The following is a 19,484-nucleotide window of genomic DNA, read 5'->3' on the forward strand; positions in this document are numbered from 1 at the left end:
ATCAGGCAAAAAATTAAGACAATGCAGAACTCTGAAAAGTTAAAGTACCGACGAATATACTTATCAGACAGTTTGAGAAGCACTCCAGTCAGAACACAAGGAGACTGTAGCAGTGTATGCAGGAGTTTACAAATAGGGACTATTTTTAAATCAGCAAGCCTTTAAACAATCAGATAACATAAAAGCTGTTAGACCAGTTTTATAAACTTTAACACCACCACAGGAATGGGGGGTGAGACAATTTCAGAACAGATGAGGAAAAAAAACAAACAACGTCAGAAAACATATAAAATAATTCTGTCAGTCAAAAAACTAAGACAATGCAGAACTCTGAAAAGTTAAAGAGCAAAGGAATATACTCAACAGCTTGTTTGAGAAGCACTCCAATCAGAACACAAGGGGATTCTTACAGTGTATGCAGGAATTTACAAATAGGGACTATTTTTAAATCAGCAAGCCTTGAAACTACCAGATAACACAAAATATGTTAGACCAGTTTTATAAACCTTAACACCACTACAGAAATGGAGGGAGGGGCCAGTTTCAAAACAGATGAGAAAACAGTAAAGCTAGCAAATACATAAAATAATTACATCAGGCAACAAATTATGACAATACAGAACTCTTAAAAGTAAAAATGATGAAGAATATACTTATCAGATTTTTGGGAAGCACTCCAGTCAGAACACAAGGAGATTATAACAGTGTATGCAGGAATTTACAAATAAGGAATATTTTTAAACCAGCAAGCCTTGAAAAAAACAGATAACACAAAAGCTGTTAGACCAGTTTGATAAAATTTAACACCACCACAGGAATAAGGGGGGGGTGCAGTTTCAGAACAGATGATGAAACAGAAAACAAAGTCAGCAAATATATAAAATAATTCCGTCAGGCAAAAAATTAAGACAATGCAGAACTTTCAAAAAGTTTAAATGCCAAGGAATATACTTATCAGATTGTTTGAGAAGCACTCCAGACAGAACACTAGGAGATTCTAAAAGTGGATGCAGGAATTTAAAAAAGGGACTATATTTAAATCTGCAAGCCTTAAAACCATCAGATAACACAAAAGCTGTTAGACCAGTTTTATAAACTTTAACATGACCACAGGAATGGGGGCATTTTCAGAACAGATGAGAAGACAGCAAACAAAGTCAGCAAATATATAAAATAATTCCATCAGGCAAAAAATTAAGACAATGGAAAACTCTGAAAAGTGAAAGTGCCAAGAAATGTACTTATCAACTTGTTTGAGAAGCACTCCAGTTCGGACACAAGGAGATTCTAACAGTGTATGCAGGACTTTACAAATAGGGACTATTTTAAATCAGCAAGCCTTGAAACAATAAGATAACAGAAAACCTTTTAGACCAGTTTTATAAAGTTTAACACCACCACAGGAATGGGGTGGGGTGAACCAGATTCAGAACAAATGAGAAAACAGCAAACAAAGCCAGAAAATATATAAATTAATTATGTCAGGCAAAAAATTAAGACAATGCAGAACTCTGAAATGTTAAAATGCTAAGGAATATACTTATCAGATTGTTTGAGAAGCAATCCAGTCAGAACACAAGGAGATTCTAACACTGTATGCAGGAATTTACAAATAGGGACTATTTTTAAAACAGCAAACCTTGAAACAATCAGATAACACAAAAGCTGTTAGACCTGTTTTATAAACATTTATACCACAACAGGAATAGAGAGGGGAACCATTTACAGAACAAATGAGAAAACAGTAAACAAAGTCAGCAAATAAATAAAATAATTCCGTCAGGCAAAAAATTAAGACAATGCAGAACTCTGAAAAGTTAAAGTGCCAGGGAATAAACTTATCAGATAGTTTGAGAAGCACACCAATCAGAACACAAGGAGATTCTAAAAGTGTAGGCAGGAATTTACAAATAGGGACCATTTTTAAATCACCAAGCCTTGAAACAATCAGATAATACAGAAGCTTTTAGACCAGTTCTATAAGCATTTATGCCACTTCAGGTATAGGATGGGAACCAGTTTCAGAACAGATGAGAAAAGTGCAAACAAAGTCAGAAAATGCAGAACTCTGAAAATATAAAGTGCCAAAAATATATTTATCAGTCAGGCAAACATTTAAGACAATGCAGAACTCTGAAAAGATAAAGTGCAAAGGAATATACTTATCAGATTGTTTAAAAAGCACTCTAGTCAGGACACAATGAAATTCTAACAGTGTATGGAGGAATTTATAAATAAGGTGTATTTTTAAATCAGCAAGCATTGAAACATCCAGAAAACACAAAACATGTTAGACCAGTTTTATACACATTAACACCACCACAAGAATAAGGGGGACCAGTTTCAGAACAGATGAGGAAACAGCAATCAAAGTCAGCAAATATATAAAGGGCCAGATTCAGGAAGGCTTACACGGAGTTTAAGAGTAGTGTAAGCCTCCGTATAAGCCTCCCGATTCAGGAACAGCCTAAATCTCCGTGTAAGAGACAGTTAACACGTCTCTTACACGGACTGGGCGTGGAAATGCTCAATACCTCATTTGCAGCTGAAAGATATGCAAATGATGTATCTGAGTGATCCAAGAAGCCCAAACCAGTCCATGTAACGGACGTGTTAGCTGCAGAAATGTACTCAGCTGACAACTGAGTACAATTCTGCAAAAATGAAAACGGAGCTATGTCAGCTCCAAATAAAGGGTGCATGTGTTTCATTAAGCATGCCAATGGCCAAATCATGTTATCCGTTTCTATGAGACCCGTCTGAAGGATGTCTGTGTCAGATGGGTTGTCAACTATGGTTCCCAGTTAGCAGTCATCTGCAAACCTTGTCAGCCATAATCCTCCTGTGTTTGCTTGTATGTCTGAAAAGTAGATGCCGAACAAAAGTGGGCCCAGGACTGAGCCCTGTGGGACACCACATGTGACAGGCTTTGAGTGTGACATGGCGACATCAACCTTGACCCTGTGGGTGCTGTCACTTACCAGTTTGTAACCCATCTTGTGACATATGGGTCTACATTTAAGCTGGTGAGTTTGTCAATGATACCCGAGTGGGGTATTGTATCGAAAGCCTTTGCCAGGTCAAGGTAGGCTGTGTGGACTGCTTTGCCCTCGTCAATGGCCTTGGTGACCATTCTGAAATAGTCAACCAAGTTTAAAAGGCATGATCGCCCTTGACAAAGCCAAACTGGGTTGGATCCAAAGTCTGCAAGTCCCCTATGTCTTCATTCATGAGTTCCATTATGATCCTCTCCATAGCTTTGCAGACCAGGCTTGTCAAGCTGATGGGACGGTAGTGTCCGGGGTCAGTGGAGGCACCACTTTTGTGAAGTGGGACCACCGTTGCCGTACGCCACTCCTTGGGTACGTATCCTGAGGTGAGGCCAAGATTAAACAGCTGCCCTAACTGCGGGTTCAATTCCTCATTGCGTTCGTGGAGCCCACAACCGGGGACACCATCTGGTCCCATGGATGCTGTGTTTCACGCCTTGGATATAGCAGTTCTCACCTGAGCATTTGAGATGTTTGGGGGGCTACAATCCCCTGGTATAGATATCCCTCCCTTTGGGGGGGGGGAGAAATATGCACTGAACCTGTCAGCCAGTATGTTGCCAATGTCTGTAGGTTCAGTGATCTTTACATCATTATGAACTAATCCTGAGCATATCTGGGAGTCACCTCCCAGGTTTCCAACATAGCTAAAAAAGGCCTCATGATTGTTTTCTGAGTCCTTAGCGAGTTTTCTCTCAAAATGTGCCCTGGATGATTTTATGGGAGATCTCAGTTCTTTACGCATAATGAGCAGGGGTGTCTTCCCTTCTACAGAATTTGCTCTACCTTGTAGTAGCACCTTCCTTCTGATGTAGAACATGTTTATGGCTGGGGTCCACCAGACTGCACGCATGCCTTTGGTACAAAGAGTCTTTGTTTTGTGTGGGATTGCCTGAACCATGCAGTCCTGGAGGTGCGGGTAGAAGGCATTTGTAAGTGATTCAGCGGCTTGGGTAATGGTTTCCGCTGGCTTGGGGGCCTTGAAAGAGACCACACCAGTCTTTAGAAGTGTGAAGTTGGCTTCTGAGAAGTTCTTCACTGTGGTGTTCTTTATCTGGGGTGGGGGTGGGATGTGGACTTCCAGTGAGATTAGTTTATGATTTGATCTCACCAATGATGGGTATACTTCTGGTGTTGAACATTGTGACCCCATGTTTGTGATGATGTGATCTAGTATGTTGTCTCCTCTTGTGGGGATGGTGACTAGTTGTTCCATGGCATTTGAGGTTATGAACTCTAGGAACCTTTGGCCTAGAGTGTTGGGGCTTGATTAGGGCTTGATTAGTGATCCCAGTCTATATTGGGATAGTTGAAATCACCCAGTATGATGGTGTTTGGAGATACATTTATCCCCTCCAGTGTTTCCAGGAAAGCTGTGTGAGGTTCCTGAGTTTGAGAGGGAGGCTTGTAACCTGCTACAAACTGCCGAGCAGTCTTGCCTACGGCTAATTGCACCTGGATGGTCTCCGATGCATCGTGTGTTGGCACCAACCTTGAGGTGAGGGTGTCCTTGATGAATGTGGACACCCACTCTCCTTTCTTGGTGTTGTCTGGATTTTGGGGCCGGAACGCATGATATGAGGTAACACCTGATACTGCTGGGGTGCTGTCAGGAGCCTTGAACCAGGTTACAGTCACAGCACAGACATCGATGTTCCCCATACTGAGAAGGGCTTTGAGTGCGTGCATCTTGAGGTTGAGACGTCTGGCATTGAGCAGCATCACCCTTAGTTTACTTCCTTTTTTGTGTTCTAGGTTGGTAGGTTTAGAATCTGAGCCTTGCCTAAAAAAGGCACAATGGGGGTTGCAAGATCCTGAGCCAAATTCCGGAAGCCCAAGGGTGACAGGTGCAAGCCGTCCCCTGCGAATCAGCGTGGCTTGTCCAGCATGTCATCCCAGGCAGACGGACATTGGATCCCCTTTGAATGACACCATAGATTAAGCCAACTATTACAGCTGATCATCTTGTCTCTGTATTGTGGCATCATTCTTGGTGAAGGTAGGATACTGCTCAAGGTCAGGGTCATACCTGCTGGGCTACATAAGCAGAGAGCTCCTCTATGTCTCTTTTTATGTAGTCCAGGGAGGTACATCTCAGGTCGTTCACACCAGCATGGACAATGACTGAGTCATACTTGTACTTGCAGTTGAGTGACCTGAGTGCTTGCATTATGTGGTGGATCCCAGCACCCAATAAGGCAGCTTACTGTGACCTTCTCCTTACTCAATCTGGTGAGCGGGACGTCAGTGTGTCTGACTATGGAGTCACCTATGACGAGTGTGTCTGGCATTGTGTTTGGCCTTAAGGGCTGTGAATGTTTGGCACACTGACTCTGTGGTCTATGTGTTGCATGTGCTGTGCCCTGTGGAGGCAGTTGTTTGGGTGTCTGCTGTGGTGGCCTCTGCTGGTATGGTAGATCTGTGATCAGAGCCTCCAAGTATGTCTTTGTGTGTTTATGTTTATGATTTGAAGGTGTGATAGTGCTATGTGAGACTGGGTTTGTGGTGTGTGTGTGTGGTCACCTTCTCCTCCTCTCTGGTCCTGCCAGTCCTATGTTGAGAGAGCTCAGCCTCCAGGTTGGCTATATAGTTGCATCTCTTGCATGCATTTGTGTTTTGTGGGAGAAGGAGAGGGTTGTCTGTGTACATGCGTCAATTGTAACATTGCCTCAATATTCCCAGGTTCACCAGCTGAGCAGGAGAGGACACTAGCAACTGATCCCTTGACATGCCAGAAGGAATAGACAACAAACTGTTGGAAGACAGGAAGATATCAAGCCCCCCAAACCACATTATATCGCTTGACTGACAATACCTACACATACACCATAGTGTCATAGTTGCATAGTTTACTACTAGGCTATCTGCCCTAGTGCATTTATAAGCCTAGCCATAGTGATGTGGCTATTGCCACCCCTTATAGTGGTAATACGTGTACAGAATAGATTCCAAATATTGTGCCTCTCACTTAGTAGTGACACATTATGACCCCCGTACATAATTGAATACCTTGACTGTGCCTCTGTCTAGTAGTGACGCAGGGAGGACCCCTGGGGTAAAACTACAATCCGACATCCAGTTGTCCAGACTTCTCTTGAAGAGAGTCAGTGAGGGACTCTGTCTAACATGAACTGGGATACTCTGCTAGAGTGTGAGATGCCTGTGAGTTATGACTCTGTCCCCCAGCATGTCCCATACATGTATGTGCTGAGGTTCAAATCCTCAGCTCCCATGGTTCTGGTGGATTTGGATTGCTTGCAGTGGAGCATGTCCACCACATCCTGATTGGACATGGTCTTGTATGTCAGGCATAGGTCACCTGTAAGTATGCAGTATGCCACTGAATAAAGCTGGATTTCCTTTAGTCTGGAAGCATATGACATGTGTTGTACACCCCTGATCTCCTTGGTAAGGTACTTTTGGGGTCTCTCCAGCTGTTGCAAGTGCTGGGTGAGGTACATACCAAATGGGGCTTTGTATTCAATCATGGGCCTGATAAGGGAGAAGTATAGTGGTACAATGACCTCCTGTGATCTGGATGGAAAACCCTTCATGATAAGGTGGGCAAGATAGAAAGTCTTTCAAACCACTTTGGCAACATGGGTGTCAAATGAGATGTCACTATCTACATGTGTCCGCAGGTGTCTGATTTGTATTCTGTGCTCAGTGGATTGCTGTCTATGTATTGATTTGTGTGTACTTTGTTCATCCCAAAGGGGATGACCACACATCAGTTGCAGTCAGTTTCAGGTCGTAATTCTGGCACCAGCTATCTGTCTTTGTGATGGCATTCTGTAGGATGTGTGTGCTAGCTGATGTATTCACATATGGTGCCTAGGTTGCAGTCATCTGCAAACTTTGTCAGCCACAACCCTCCTATGTTTGCTTTCACATCTGAAAAGGAAATGCCAAATAAGACGGGTCCCAGGACAGATCTTTGTGGGACACCACGTGTGACTGGCTTTGAATTTGACAAGGCACCTGCAATGTCGACGTCATGGGTTCTGTTTCCTAGCCATTTTGCAAACTATCCTGTGACATATGATTTGATATTTCAGCTGTTGAGCTTGTCTATGATGCCTGAGTGGGGTATTGTGTCAAAGGCCCTAGCCAAGTGCAGGTAGGCTGTGTGGACCGCGTAGCCCTCATCAATGGCCCTACTGACAGTATCAAAATAGTCAAACATGTGCAAAATGCAGGATCTGCCCTGTACAAAGCTGAACTGGGTGGGATCAAGGGTCTGTAGGTCACCAATGTCTCTGTTTAAGAGCTCCATAATGACTCTTTCCATAGCTTTGCAGACAAGGCTGGTTAAGCTTGTGTGGTGGTAGTCCCCAGGGTCTGTGGAGACATCTTCTTTGCGGAGTGGAACCACTGTTGCTGTATGCCAGTGTTCAGGTACATATCCTGTAGCAAGGCTAAGGTTAAATAGCATTTGTATATACGGGTTTAGCTCCTTCTGGAGTTCACATAGCACGCAACTGGGGATACCATCAGGTCCCAATGATGCTGTGTTCTTGTCTTTGCTGAGTGCGGCTCTCACATGGACATCTGAGATGACAGTGAGGTTACATTCATCTGTGATAACTATCTTCTGTTGGGGGTGAGGGAGGGGGAAAATTGCACTGAACCTGTCTGCCAGAATGTTGCCAATATCTGTCAGGTCACTGAAATATATGTTGTTGTGTACCAACTCAGAGCATATCTGAGGGTTCCCACCCAGGTGTCTGACATAACTGAAGAAGGCAGCGTGGTTATCTCTATCGTCTCTGGTGTTTATGTCTCTAAGTTGACCTTGGATGTCTTTATGAGAGAATGTAGCTTTTTACTAGTGCTGCTCACAGCTGCCTTCCCTTTAGGAGATGTAGCTCTGTCTTGCATTAGTATCCTTCATCTGTTATACAGTCTGTTTATGGCTGGGGTCCACCAGACAGGCCACATTCCCTTGGTGGAGAGGGTCATGTTTCTATTAGTGATTGCATGGTCCATGCTATCTCAGAGATGTCCGTAGAAAGTGTCTGTGAAGGAGTCACCATTGTGTGTTGTGGTTTCCACTGGCCCAGTGGGCTTAACGGATACCATCTCAGTCCAAAGAAGTGTGAAGTCAGCTTTTGAGGTGTATGTCACTATACTCTTTGTATTATACTAGCACTGACACAAGTGTAGACAATTTCCCAGAATCCATCAAACAAAACAGACATGCAAAATGTAACACTTCCACAAGAGGGGTAAGCATACTGGATGTGATAATCAGAAATATGTGTACTGGATGCCAAGATGAGAAGTGTATCCCTCACTGGTAATACCAGACCATAGAGTAAGCACACTGTAGTCACACATCACGACACCAGTCCCTGGCCAGACTACCACAGTGAAACACATGTATAAAGCATAGCATGCACCCCTACAAACCAATGTGGAATCCATGAAAAGCCCTGTGCAGGTCCAGAATATGGGACACACTGCAGAACATGTTATACAGGCATACCAGGAACACAGCCAAGAGTGCTTGGAGTCAGCAATCACAAACAACAAGACACAATGCCATACACCCAGGCATCTGGCATGCTGGACACCATAAATTACTAAACCATTGAAGAGAATGAGGAAGCTACCACATGATAGATCTAACATGAAAAGTGAAGTAATCAGTGATCACTAGTATGGCAATAAAATGTGTCCACACATACAATCCACTAAGGCCAGGCAAAACAAGTAGAATCTGTGAATCCAGTGGCAATGTGACACCTGTCCAAGTACACACACAACAACAACTCACCCCAATAACTACAAATGTATGTGATAGAAGCAACCAGGTAGCCAAACCGGGGCCTGAGCACCCCCAAATCAGTACTGTCAAAACTAGTCAGGAGGACAAGGTAACCACATACACCACAAACCCAGTCCCACATAGACCTACAACGACTGTAAACCAAACACATAAACACAAAAACATTCCCAGAGGCCCTAATTACAAGCACACAACACCAACACAAGCCTCCAAAGCAGACACCCAATAAAACAAACTCCAGACATAGCACATGTAACACATAGTACACAAAGCTGGTGTGCCAAACAGTCACAGGACAGAAGGAGAAACAACATGCCTGATACAGTTGTAATAGGTGACTCCATAGTGAGACATGCTGCTGTCCCAGGGATGGCTTGCACCTGTTACCCATGAGTGTCTGGATATTGCCTAAGGCTTTTGCAAACTACAGAGATCCTCCCGTAGGCAAGGACGAAAAGAGCAACCCACCACCATAGAAAACAAAACTGGAAAGAAAAAGAAGGGTAATACTGATCAATGCCAGATGTGTAAACCTCAATATGTATGCTCCTGAGGCCCTCCCCAGTATGGAGAACATTGATGTCAGTCCAGTGATACACACCTGCTGCAAGCCTTGTGAGAGCACACCAGCACTACCAGGTAATACCACATATCATGTGTTATGGCCACAAAACCTGTAACAAAACATAAAAGGAGGGTGAGTATCCGTATTCAGCACAGACAGCCATACGTCCAGTTAACTGACAATGCCTATGTCATTGCAGTCCACCCATGTGCAACTACCTGTACGCAAGACTGCTGTACAGTCTGTAGCATGCTACAGACCACACTGTCACACACAGGAACCCAACTCCACTGTCCTGAAGACAGTGGACAGGATGAATGTACCACCAAATACAAAACAAGGTACACACAAATTACCACATAGGTGGTAAACCATTATGTGTGGAAGGAGTAATCAGGGACCTAGTGACACAAGTGGACAGTCACCTGTCATGTGACAGCCACATCGCCAATTTTTCTAGGAAGACTGTCTATATTGGACACTGTATCATGAAAGGAGTCACATCTACGTCAACAAAGGTCATTGTGCCCCTATACTGTTCCCCTATCAGACCATATTGTAATACAATGCCTCATTTGGGATGTACATTACCTGGCACCTGCAGCAGTTAGAAAGACCTCAAAGGTACCACAGCAAGAGTCAGAAAGGGTCTCAACTATATCTCATATGCCACCTAGCTGTAGACACCACAGCCGAATGCAGTCACATACTGCCAACACAGATGCATTGTATGTCTGTTGTACAAGTCCATGTGCAACACAGAAGTAATGGACATGCTCCACCCCAGAAAACCCAAAGCCATCGGAGCTGTGTGAGTCAGAGATGTCAACCTTAACATATAATCAAATAGGATGTGCTGGAGGGACAGATACCTAACCCTGAGTCTCTCCACACCCTGGAACAGAATACCACTACATGTTAGGCAGAGCCCCTCACTGACACTCTTCTACAGGAAGTTAGCAAAATGGATGGATAATTGTAGATGTACACTGGGGGTCTTTACTGTGTCATGTCCAGACAGAGGCACAGCTAAGTAAATCATAAGTGGCCATAATATTCACATAGCAAGGGGTGGCAAAGGCCACATGCACTGTGGCTATGCTTACAAATGCCCTAGGGTGGATAGCCTAGTATGAACCCATGAACGTACTATGATACAAATTGTACGGAACACTAAGGATAACTCCAAGGCTGCTGCAACTGATGGTAGTAAGCGTGTTGTGAATTCCTGGATATGCTCTGGATCACACAAATATTACAAACAACATACCAAACACACACACACGTATTGCCAACATACATCCTGACAGGTGCAGTGCAAACCCCCCCCCCTCATAATGCCAAATAACTTTCCCAGCAGATCGCTGCCTCCCTGACATTATGTCAGCCTTACCACAGGATATGTACCCAAAGAGCAGTGTACAACAACAGTGGGTGTTCTCAAGAAAGGTGTCGCCTGAATGGATACTAAAAACAACCGCCACAGATTCCTGAGAAGCTTGGTCTGCACAGCTATGGTAAGGATCAGCATGTACCACAGACATAACGATATTGGGGATCTATTGACACCCGACCCTAGCCAGTGTGGGTTTATGAAGTGCAGACCCCCCCTAAACATGTGTGACTCAGTTGAAACAGTGATTGAGGTCACTGATGAGGGCAATGTGGCCCACACAGTGTAGCTGGACCTTGCAAAGCCTTCCATACAATACCCTACGTGTTCAATATAGATATGCTCACCAGCTTAAATATACACCCCAATGTCACTAGAGGGGTTGCAAACCAGACCAACGACAAAACTGACATGGCCAGACATGCTGTAGCCATGTCAGACTACAAACCACATATAACAGGCATCCCACAAAGCTTGGTCCTGGGACCTATCCCGTCTGGTATATATGCCCCATAGGTACAGGCCAACATGTAAGGACTGTGCCTGAACATGTTTGCAGAGGACTACAAACCGCCTAACATATCTGACACTCCAGCTGACACAAGTGTCCCACAAAAGGGCCACATAGAAACAGACAACCGGTGCCATAGCCATGTCAGCATGTGAAATGGAGACAACTGTATAGTCAACCTCTGTGGATATACAGTAAGTGACCACCATTTACCACATAGGTGTTAACCCAATACATACATCACATGTAATGACGGACCTGGGTACACAAGGGGATAGATATCCTGCATAGGACAAACATGTGGCTGTAGTGTTAACAGAAACAATCCATATACCAACCTAATCATGAAGGTTATGACATCTAGATAAGGGGAGGTCATTGTGGTTCTGCAGTTATCTTTAATCAGCATTACAAATGACCACAACAGCCCCTGTGGGGTGTACCTCAGCAGACACCTCCATCAACTGTAAAGTCCACAACAGTACCTCACCAGGAGTATCAAAGAGCTTGAACACATGTAATGTGTTGCCTGATTAAACAGAGTGCAACTCCACACACTGCCATGCTGGCCACCCAGACGCAAGCTGTCCCTGATGTAGAAAGCCATGTCCAAGCTGGAATCAATGAACATGCTGCACCTTGTACAATCTGAATGGCAGTGAGCTATGCACATGAGGGACCTGAACCCCAGCACTGACATACATAGGACAAGCTGTACTGCATTATCCATAACACAGAAGCCACCCCCACGCATGAGTAAACGACCAGTACAGGTTATCCATAGAGTCACTCATTGATTCTCCTCAACAGGAATCTTAATGAGTGGATGGGAGACGGTAGGTTTACCCTGGGTATCAATGTTACGTCACAGGTAGACAGAGGCACAGTATACTACACAAGACATATGTCATGGCAAACTACACTTACAATGTGTCAAAGGACAAACACACTCTCAGACTAGCATTAGAAATGGCCTAGGGCACAGCGGTAGTGTTTGCCAATGTACACCTATGTTGTGGAATACACTACTGATGTTGGATGAGGCTGTTGTAAGTAGTTCATATCCGAACAAAATGCAACATGGTCAGATAGGTTCATAGGTTTATACTAGGCTATCTGCCCTAAGGCAGGTATAAGCCCAGCCCAGAGTTTTGTGGCATACACCACCCCTTATATAGAAACAATACTGTGTCCATTACTTTGTCGTGCCTCTGTCCAGCAGTGGCACAGAGACGGTCCCCGGGGTAAACCTATGATCTCCCATCCACAGGTAAAGATTCCCCTTGAACAGAGCCAGTGAGGTGCTCTGCCTCACATGGACCAGGATTGTATTCCACAGCATAGAGAGTCTCTGAGTGATAAATCTATCCCTCCAATATGTCCTACTTATATCCCTGCTAAGGTTTAAGTCACTTGCCCTAGTGGTTCTGGTGGATTTGGCAATTCTGAGGTGGAGCATGTCCATTACTTCCTGGTTGGACATGGCCTTGCATGTCAGGCACATGTCACCTCTGGAGTGTCTTCAATCTGGCAGCATATGACAGATGTTGGAGACCCTTTATCCTTTTGGTGGGGGACTTTTGGGGTCTCTCTGATTGCTGCAGATGTCAGGTGAGATACATCCAGAATGGGGCATTGTACTCGATCATTGGTCTGATAAGTGAAGAGTACAAGGGAACAATGACCCCACTAGATCTGGATGTGAATCCCTTCCTGATCAGGTGGGCAATGTAGAAGGTCTTTCTAGCCATGTTAGCAACGTGAGTGTCAGGAGAAAGGCCACTGTCAACCTGGGTCCCCAGGTCCATGATAACCTCCTCTGTGCTTACAGGATTGCCACCTATATGGTAGCTTGGGGTTACCTTGCTTTTCCCGCAGGGTATGACTATACATGTTTTGGCATTTAACATCAGGCCATGGCTCTGGCACCAGCTATCAGTGTCCGTGAGTCCCTTCTGAAGGATATCCGTGTCTGATGCACTGTCCACTATGGCGCCCAGTTTGCAGTCATCTGCAAACATTGTCAGCCAAAGTCCTCCCATCTTGGCCTGTACCTCTGAGAAGTAGATGACGAACAATAGGGGGCCAAGGACTGAGCCCTGTGGGACACCACTTGTGACCAGCTTGGAGTCTGACATAGCGCCAGCAACTCTAACCCTGTGGGTCCTGTCCTTAAGCCAGTTTGCAACCCATCTTGTGACATATGGGTTTACATTTAGGTTGGTAGGTCCTTCTACAATACCCGAGTGGGGTATTGTGTCAAAAGCCTTTGCAAGGTCAAGGTAGGCTGTATGGACTGCCCTTCCCTCAGCAATGGCCTTAGTGACTGTTTTGAAGAAGTCGACCAAGTTCAAAAGGCATGATCTGCCCTTGACCAAGCCAAACTGGGACGGGTCCAATGTCCGCATGTCCCCTATATCTTTGTTTATGAGCTCCATTATGATCCTCTCCATAGCTTTGCAGACTAGACTTGTTAAGCTTATGGGGTGGTAATTACCAGGGTCCGTAGAGGCACCGCCTTTGTGCAGATGTGCACAACTGGACCCTAACCAGGCTGTTGTGCACACTATGGAAATGTAAAGCAGTGATAGGACTAAAGCCCAGGATACTGACCACCACAGTGAAAGTACTGAACCACTACACTATACAGTACTACAGTGTTAGGTCAGTATGAACGGATGTTAACAATTGTGTGCAAAGTATCCCATTCAAAACCTGCAGGCACAGTATACTCCCTGTTGTGTTCACACAAAAAGCATTTGGACAGTAACTACACAACATGGTCAGAACACACAACCATAAACTGGAGGTATTTGTTGACGGTCACACTCATCCACAAATGTGATGGGCTGCAGAGTTCAACATATGGAAAGCTCACACGGGGCATGCTCACACACTTAGATAAATGAGACATCTTTCACACAACATGCCATGGGAAGGCTGAACTGGGCATGCTCACACACTTAGTCCAAATGTTACTCTTAGCAACTGTGAAAACACACCAGAGGATGCTCATTCCCCTTTCTAGACACTGATCATGTCAGCACCCTATAAGTATATCAGGAGAAAAAGAATCACCCAGTAATCCGAATAGTGCGCTCTGTTAATGCGTCCGTCTCTAGTGTCCTAACATAGTTAGGTAGGGGTCTGAATCCAGCAAGTGTGTGTGAAGGGGGGTAAGTGTGTGTGTATGAAAGGAACATCCCTTTTGGCAACTGTGAAAACACACCACAGGATGCTCATTCCCCTTTCTAAACTCTGATGATGTCAGCACCCTATAAGTATATCAGGAGAAAGAAAATCTCCAAGTAATGCAAATAGCGCGCTCCGCTATGCGTCTGTCTCTAGTGTCATAACATAGTTAGGTAGGGGTTTGAATCCAGCAAGTGTGTATGAAAGGAGCATCCCTTATGGCAACTGTGAAAACACACCACAGGATGCTCATTCCCCTTTCTAAACTCTGATGATGTCAGCACCCTATAAGTATATCAGGAGAAAGGAAATCTCCCAGTAATGCGAATAGCGCACCCTGCTAATGCGTCTGTTTCTAGTGTCATAACATAGTTAGGTAGGGGTTTGAATCCAGCAAGTGTGTGTGAAGGGGGGTAAGTGTGTAGGACAGAAATATCCCTTTTGGCAACTGGGAAAACACACTACAGGATGCACATACCCCTTTCTAAACGATATCACAATTATTTATGGCTTTTGATTACAGACATGCCACGTGTGTTTTGCCCACACAGAATGCCCGTGTGTGCGGGTTGTCTCTCACAATAATGCATGACATTGATTAAACCAGTTATGGCAATGCACACATGATGTATGTGTGTGCCAAATACACATATGTACCTGTGACCTTCAATAGTTACCATGTGTGATGCCTGCCACATGTGAATACATGGTATTTGCACAGGGTAACATTATGACTGTGGTCTTCTTTGCAGGTGCTGCATGTGGGATGTGTATATACAGTGTGAGATGTAGATGCTATCAGCCTAGTAGTGAGGGATACACACCTGGTCTGGGGCATATAGTCTACCTGTTGTTGATGAACAGGTGCTGCATGTTTTCACCTGTTGTGGGAGTGGTAAGACGTTATTCCATAGCAATGCAGTGACCGCATGCTAAGAACCGTTCAGCTAGGGTGTTGTAGCTACAGTAATTCATTAGCATTCACTAATATGTCAGAATCCCTGGTGAAGGTCTGATGCCAACCAAGGTCAGGGTTCTACCAGCCTGTGTCACTTTCTCAGTGATCACTTCCATGTTCCCTATCATGTATCCCAGTGAGGGACATCCCACATCAGCTGTGGTGGCATGGACAATGACTGAGTCATATGTGTCCATGCATCTGACTGACCTGTATGCTTGTGTTATGTGGTGGACCATAGTGCCCCATGTGCATATCACTGTGACCTACACCTTGTCCAGCCTGGTGAGCATGTCCTCACTGTCCTGGACAATAAAAGTACCTAACACAACTGCAGCAGTAGTGTTGTATAGCTGTACAGACTGTGCTTGTTTGGCACACAGGATTTGTGTGCTATGTGTTATGCGTGCTGTGTGCAGGCCTAACGTATGCCTGTGTGCCAGCTGCAGAGATGTCTGCCAGTCATGCAGGATGCTATCCTTAGGCTCCACGAATGGCCCGGTGTGTTTCCATGCTTGTATTGCTGTCAGTGTAGGTCCACATCAGACTGGTATTGCTGTCACTGTAGTATTTCATGCCACCTGACAGGTTATGCCAGTACTGGGTTCAGAGTGCTTAGTCCACAGTTTGGCCATGTGTTTCCATCTCATACATGTGTTGTACATCCATGGGTAGGGGATAGGGTTGACTGTGTACATGTGGCAGCTGTGACATTACTACATGACTCACATATTCCACAACTGTACCATAGAGGTGACTGATAACTGATCTTTGCACATGCTACCATAGTATTGAGATTGCATTGGTGATTAACAGCACATAGGGCCAATGGTGAACAAGATACATAGGTCCATAGGTTCATACAGGGATGTCTGCCCAGGGCATGTATCCACCTAGCCAGAATGTGTGTGGCTTTCACCATGCACCGTAAATCTATCTTGCTATGCCCTTTTCCAAGGTTAGTATACTGTGCCTCTGTCTAACAGTGACACATAAGTGATACCCAGGGTAACCCTACAATGTCACATCCAGTCATTAATATCACTCTTGAAGATAGTCACTGAGTGACTCTGCCTAACCTCTATTGGGATAATATTCCAGAATGAAGGGAGCCTCTGAGTTATGAATGTGCCCCTCCAGCATGTCCTATGTATATCACTCCTGAGGTGCAAGTCTTTCCAGCGTGTATCCTGATGGGATCTAGATATTCTGAGGTGCAGCATGGCCATTAAGTGAGGGTTTGACATTGCTTTATATGTCAGGCACAGATTGCCTATGAAGAGGCAGTATGCTACTGAGTAGAGCTGCTGTTTCTTTAACCAGTCAGTATGTGGCATCTGTTTGAGCCCTTTGATCCTCTTGTCGAGGTACGTATGTGGTCTTTCCAGTTGCTGCAGGTGTCTGGTAAGGTGCATGCCGACAGGGTCATTATATTCAATTATGGGCATGATGAGGGATGAGTAAAGGGGCACAATGTCCTCCCCTGATCTACTTGTGGATCCCATCCTGATGATGTGGCCCATATAAAATGTTTTTCTAACCACTTTGTCCATGTTGTTGTCAAATGGTAGAATGCTATCAACCTGTGTACCCCAAGGTCCATAATTTCTTCATCTGCACTTAATGGATTAACACATATGTGGTACTTTGTGGTCACTTTGTGTGTGACAAAGGGGATGACTATACACTTTTTGTCATTCACCTTGAGGCCATGGCTGTGGCACAAGTCGTGTGTTTGCAAGAGGCCCTTTTGGAGGATGCATGTGTTAGCTGGAGAGTTGATTATGGCATCCGGTTTGCAGTCATCTGCAACTTGCTCAGCCACAGTACTTCCATGTTGGCCTGTACCTATGATAAATATATAATGAACATGACAGCTCCCAGGGCTGAGCCTTGTGGGATACCACTTGTAACTGGTTTGAGGCTGACATGGCTCCAGCAATTCTAACCATGTGTGTTCTGCCCTTGAGCCACTGTGCAATTTCCATAGTGACATAGGGGTTAATATGTACACTGGTGAGCTTCCCTAGAATGCACAAGTAGGGTATTGTATCAAAGGCTTATGCAAGGTCCAGGTAGGCTGTGTAGACCTCCTTCCCCTTGACAGTGGCCTTGGTGACTGTTTCAAAGAAATCAAACAGGTTTGAGAGGCAGGATCTGCCATTAACAAAGCCAAACTGTGTATGGTGACATGTCTGTAGGTTCCCAATATCTATATATGTGAGGTTCATGATGATCCTTGCCATAGCTTTGCAGACCAAGCTATTCAGACATATGGGGCGAATAGTGTCCAGGATCCGTTAAGGCACCACCTGAATGTAGAGGGACCACTGTTGCTGTACGCCACTCTTTGGCCACATATCGTGTAGTAAGGCTGGGATTGAACAGTAGTGTTATGTCTGGGTGTAGCTCTTCTTGTGGTTCATGTAGGACACAGCCTGGGACACTGTCTGGTCCCATTGATGCAGTGTTTATTGCTTTGGAGAGGGCAGCTCTTACCTGAGCATCTGTGATGTCAGGGGGGCAGCACTCTGCTGGGAGACATATTTGCCCTTTTGGTGTGATGGGGGGGAGAAGGTAGCAGTGAACCTGTCCACTAGGATGATGGCAATGTCTGTGTGTTTTGTATTTCGTGTGACATCTTGGATTACCTCTGAGCATATCTGGGTATTACCACCCAGGTTCCTAACATAACTACAGAAAGCCTTGTGATTATCCTCAGTGGCTTGTGGAATCTTCTCTCAAAGATGGCCTTAGACAATCGTATGAGTGCCTGTAGTTGTCTTCTAATACTCATCAGTGATGCCTTCACATTTTGGGAGTTAGTTGTATCATGTAGTGGCTTCATCCTTCTATTGTATAGTTTGTTTATGGCTGGTGTCCGGCACACAGGACGTCTGCCTTTGGAGGATTGGGTCATGCTTTCATATGTGGTTGCATGATCCATGCATTCCTGAATGTGTCCATAGAATGCCTTTATACAGGTATCTGCAGTCTGGTCCACATTTTCAACAGGCCTGGGGCCTTTGAAGGTTTCCACATCATTTATGAGGGGTGTGAACATGCTTGACATGAGCTGCTGACTGACGTCCCGCCCACCAGACTGAGCAAGGTGAGGGTCACATTTAGCTACCTGTCGGGTGATAGAATGTGCCACATAACACAGGCACACAGGTCACTCCACAGCAAGTACAAGTATGAGGCAGTCATTGTCCATGCTGGTGCAAACAACCTGAGACGTACCTCCCTGGACCACATGGAAAGAGACACAGAGGAGCTCTTACAGCACCCTCTCAAACTCAGGACTCCCACTCAGCCTTCATGCTCACACAGGAGAGTATAGATTTCTCTGCAAACACCATCATACTGGGTGACGTCAGCTACCCAAACATAGACTGTGAACATTACACAAGCCACAATACCCAAGCTCTTGGGTTCCCATAGATCAGACACTCTTTAGCTATGGAATAGGTAATCAACCTTCCCACAAGAGGGGCAGATATACTAGACCTGATCATCACAAACATGAGTACAAAATGCTCACCACTGGAAGTATATCCCTCATTGTTGCAATCGAACCATATACTAATCACACTGGAGTACTGGATCCCCCACATATGCAAACCTCGAACACATCGATGTGTGTGTGGGGAATGCCCCTATTAGCAACTGTGACAGTACACTACAGGATGCAGATTCCCCTTTTGAAACACTGATGATGTCAGGACTCTATAACTATATTACCTGAATTAAAGTCCTCTAGTAATTTGTATAGCGCGCTCTGCTAATGTGTCTTTCTCCGGTGTCATAACATAGTTAAGTAGGGGTTTGAATCCTGCAAAGGGAATGTATGTGTGTTAGTATTAGTGGGGTTTGTGTGTGTGCATAATGCTTGGAGGGATAAGTGCCTTTTGCCAACTGGGAGAACACACTACAGGGTGCACATCCCTCCTCCTATACACAGATGATGTCAGCACCCTCTAAGTACAGCATTAGAAAGGATTTCTCCCACTAATACAAATAG

This window comes from Protopterus annectens, chromosome 5.part0, assembly GCF_019279795.1.
Source record: "Protopterus annectens isolate FY-2018-M chromosome 5.part0, PAN1.0, whole genome shotgun sequence".
Classification (NCBI taxonomy): Eukaryota; Metazoa; Chordata; order Ceratodontiformes; family Protopteridae; genus Protopterus; species Protopterus annectens.